General features: G+C 36.4%; 1 long non-coding RNA gene across 1 annotated transcript; it reads left to right on the plus strand.

The window, feature by feature from the left end:
* Positions 1 to 1,385: 1,385 nt before the first annotated feature.
* LOC119505330 lies at positions 1,386 to 4,129 on the plus strand. The gene is made up of 3 exons (XR_005210716.1): positions 1,386 to 1,416; positions 2,050 to 2,082; positions 3,939 to 4,129. It is a non-coding gene; the product is annotated as an uncharacterized LOC119505330 (long non-coding RNA).
* The last annotated feature ends 767 nt before the right edge of the window (positions 4,130 to 4,896 follow it).

A 4,896-nucleotide genomic window follows, 5' to 3' on the forward strand; every position in this document is an offset into this window, starting at 1 on the left:
CATGATGCTTTACAACAGGAATAACTCATCTATGGTAATAGAAATTGGAATACTGGTTTCTTGAGTGAGGGAGAGTATTGACACAGAGGTACAAGAAAAGTTACTGAGGTTATGGAGATGTTCTATATCTTAATTCAGATGATTGCTACATATATGTGTACATGTGTACAACACCAATGAACTGTATATTGAAATTACATGTGCTTTATTTTATGTAAATTATAGCTCAATTAAAAGGTATTATATAAAGCTTTATAAAGTTTCAATAAATGAAAGAAATTTAAGAATCCTTTGTTTAAAAAAAAGTGGACAAACTTTTGCCCCATAATGATTAAGGGAAGCTACCAGCATAAGAACTATTATGATTGCAACTATTTAATTCTTTAATCATCAAAAGAGAATTTGATTACATCACCATTCACAGAAGACTGAAATAATAAACACAAATTGGAGAGGACCAAGGAACCAATACTAGGTTATGATTCCTGATGTTTCAAAGGTCTCAAAGTCTCTTGCTTGAATGCTGACCTTTTAAGATTCTCTACATATCTTCCCACACCACTACAACATAAATGTTAAGTGTCTTCAAGGAAGAAGCTGTATGAAATTCCTATGTGATCTTGGGTAAACAAAAGGTAAGATTGCCCTTAGTTTCAACCAAATTGAGCCCCATCCAATTCCTTTCCTGCTTTGGACAATTGCATATTGCTAGATGAAGTGAGACAAAGGAGTTGTTTTGTAACCCTGATTGCTAAAAATCCAAGGCCAATGCATAGATGAGAACCTAAAAATTATAATTCAACCTCTAGCTAGGGCTCTGTATCAATTTTATATTCAAATACTTTTGAGAAGGGGCATATAATTTATGCTATTAGTCCTATCTTTCTTGGAATGATTAACCTCATAATATTTCATAGTTAGATAACTCTTTGAGTCAAGGCAGGTATTTTCAAATTATCTCTTTTCATTGACAACTAACCCTGTGAGTTAGGCTGGGTAGGTGGCATTTTTACATTTCTTTTATGCAGGCAAAGATCTTTGTACTTTAGAAAAGATAAATGAAGTCTGTAAGATTTATCTGTTGCCTAAAGGCCAGCTAAGACCTGCTAATGTCCTAAGACTTTCTGCAACTAGCCGAAAAAGAGTCAAGTATCTACACTGACTCCTATTTTCGTATGGAAAGACGTCCAAGGAGTAGAAGTTCCTTAATTACTAGCCATTGTTAATTAGCTTATCTAGTTTCAGTTAGAGAGGCAGACTTTACCACAGCTTACTCTGCATGCATTGTACCTTATTTAATCTACTTTCATCTCTTTCTTTTTCCTCCCAGGGAAGGATGATATACCAAAGAAAAATAACTTTATTGTTATTGCTTTTGTTGTTTTTATGGACCTTGTATAGGCAGTATCATTCCAGGTAACTGTAAAAACTAAATGATTATTTCATCATGATGTTTGGTAAAAATCTGATATGTCAAAAAAGTGATAGGTTCACTCCATGAATAAATCAGGAATCCTTCCTTTCAAATATAGCCTGTAGCACCCAAATCTTTTGTTTCCAGTGTGAACAAAACTAAAAATAATTTTTTGTAGGCCTATATGTGTGAAGAGAAGCAGTAAGTTACCAACACAGTTAACATGGTGGAGTAATGTTACTAAATGCTGTACAGAAACTGCCATTTTGTAGAAGTGGCATCTTCTTTAAGAAACATCCCTAATTTTGGTGACTTCAGGCACGACATTTTGTGTTCATCCTCCCCAAAGACTTAGTTGGCAATTGACAAGTTTCACTACTTTGATGGTTTTAAGTAAGTTTCTCTTTTACTTGTGTCTCAGAGTTAGGTGTTGTTGTCTGTTTTAAAATATAGCACATGAGGCTGGTCATTGTTGTATCTCTATAATCAACTATATGACTGGCTCATAGTATGTATTCAGTAAATATCTGGTGAACAAAACAAATGGATTGATGCAATCTAACTCTAGTTGTCTTAAATTTGGAAACGCTTTATATAAATTTAAAAGTAATATAATGTTTTTCATTTGTCCTAAGCACAAAGAAACTACAGAGGACTTATCAGTGCTGGTAAGTGTTAATTTACAAATATGTAATGACTTCTGCTTTGAGGACAAAATCAGTTGGAGGATAATAGAGTACTTGCAGGTTCTTGGTTCCTGCAGGCAGAGTAAACCAAAGCAATTTTACAAACATAGGTTGGAGATATTCACATAAGGTTAGAGTGCCAGGAGCCAAAGAAAGAGCTGACTGGCAGAGTGCCATCTCTGATGGAGTGGTAGGGACTAGTAAGGGGAAATATTTTACAGGGTCCAGAACCCAGCCCCCAATAGCCTTGGGGATTATAAAGCTCTGGGAAAACACAGAAGAGTAAATGCTTAGCCCAAAACCTCTCTGGAGATTTTATTGACCAAAGGGCACTGAGAAATTCATGCTATCAGAATGTGTCCAGAGAGAAAAACATTCTAAATCATTGTGCAAGATCCAATATTATAATATTTTAATCAATTTCTTCCTATAGCCATGGGACTCACACAATGAAGTGATGAGCAGCTTTCCTTTTTAATGCTTATTGTGTCCAGGCCATTGACTCTCTGATGGTTCTGTGATTTATAACATCCCCAACAAGACCATGACTAGCTACCTATGTGAGCTGTACCATGCATGAAAATATTATATAAAGGTTTTCCTGTACCAGGCACAGTATGTTTTCCCTATATTTAGCCATGGCTAAGAGATGCAGTAACTTTCAACTACCTGAAAACCACAGGAAAACTGCTAGGCAAGGGTGGAACATTCCAGGAAAGTATGCTGCAGCAGAGACTTGGAGAAAGAATTGATTAAAATATTTCCTGGAAAAATATGTTCACTGCAATACAATATAACAGTAATTCTCTCTATTATTAATATTAGTTTTCCTTGGCATCAGAATTCTATAGTCTTAACTAATACTCATCAACCAAAGGTAGAGGTATCAATGGTAGTGGGTGCCTGCCTAGAATGTCATGTCTCAGTCATCACTGTCATTGCAGTTACTCCATATGGGTACGTAAGAACAAAGTCTTGTGACATATGACTCAGCTCCATAGCTGCCCAATTCCTTCATTAACTCACCTCAGGATCAGCTGTCCAAAGGTGTCCTAGTTTTACAGCCAGGGTGCCATGAGAGTACAGAGCAAAGAGGAAGAGTAAAGACTTAGGCAAAACTTCCTTTCTTTCTGCTTTCTGTGTGACCCTGCACAAGATAATTAAAGTTCTTTGTGTATGGGTTTCATTATAAGGTAAAATGGAGATGATAATAATAATAATAGTACCTATCTAATAGGGGTGCTATGTGGATTAAATGAGATAATACTTAGAAAGTGCTCAATAAGTATTAACAATTAACATAGGTAACCTTACCTCATTAGCAGATTAGGGAACACCTCTTTTAGAAAGCGATATTTAAAATGTGACCTGAAGAATATGTAGGAATTAGCTGGTTGAAGCTGTGGCATGTTTAAGGGAATGCAAAAAAGGCCAAAAGAGCCTGGAAAATTGTAAATGTGGTAGAAGATGTGGCTGGAACAGTGTGAAGGGCCAGACCATGCAGAAAATTGTAGCCATAGGTAAATTTGGGGGCCAGGTGGCAGATCGTTAAGGGAGATTTTGTCTGATGGCTGCTACTTTCTCTGTGAACTAGAAGAATAAGAATGAGAACTAATTATGGAAATGTAAGGGTTTCTGAGAAGAACAGAGAGTCAAGTCGAGGTTGGAAGCCATGATTTTTCTATGACCCCGTCATCAAAGTTTATCATGGCTGTTCTTACTTATTCATTCTGGAATTTGCATTTTATGTATTATAATACAGCTCATGATTTGACAGACACTCAAATATCTCAAACTCCAGTAGATATAATGTGACTCTGAATTATTTTTCTTTATAGGTCCCTTCAATCAGAACTACAGCTATCAGACTGGTTTTATCCCACGTAAGAATCCAAATCTTGTACTATGCAAGATTAATCCTTAGATTTGCTTAATGGAAGTTCATAAATGGCAACAATCCCACTACTGGTATTCCAAATGTTGAAGAGTAAATTGATCTTTGATTACAACATTAAAAAAATAAGCAGTGGCCAAGAGCTACTGGAAGTGGACATTTGTATTCATATCTCTCATAAGTAAGAGTTTGGATTGTGTAACCTCAAAATTCCTAGAATCAGAGCAGGTCAAAAGTGTAAGGGTGTATTTGGTATCATTTGGTTGATTCTCCTCATTTCACCAATGAGAGAACAAAAGCTTAAATGAAACAGGTGGGCTGTCTTTTGTACTTCATGCTTTAGGGTAACAGCCGCCTTCTGGCTTCTCTGCCTCCAACTTCTCACTCCACCCACCCACCTTTCACCCTGTGCTATAGAGTTTAAGTAACTCCTTTCATTAAAACTTTGAAAGGAGACTTTCGGGTAACGATTGCTTCTTGATAATGATCCATGACTTATCCTCCCCAAATATCATAACATCTGTCAGAGTCCAATCAGGACACAGAAAGCACATCTGTTATTTACAGAGAAAATTTAATATAAATAATTACTAATATATAGTGTTAATTAGATAATGGAAAAACTGAAAAGAAAGCTCTAAGATATCATGGAGATAACAACTGCAACTAGGTCTGGAGAAACAAAAGGTAGATGTATTAGTTAGGATTCTCTAGGGAAAAGGAACCAACAAGAGATATCTGTAAATATAAGATTTTATAAAAGTGTCTCACGCAACTGTGGGGATGCACGAGTCCAAATTCCATAGGGCAGGCAGCAAACTGGCAACTCCGATGAAGGTGCTCGATGAACTCCTCAGGAGACGCTGGCTAGCTGAAGAAGAAGTGAAGGTTCTCTCTCTTCT

The sequence above is a fragment of the Choloepus didactylus genome, chromosome 10 (assembly GCF_015220235.1).
Source record: "Choloepus didactylus isolate mChoDid1 chromosome 10, mChoDid1.pri, whole genome shotgun sequence".
In the NCBI taxonomy this organism is placed as follows: domain Eukaryota; kingdom Metazoa; phylum Chordata; class Mammalia; order Pilosa; family Megalonychidae; genus Choloepus; species Choloepus didactylus.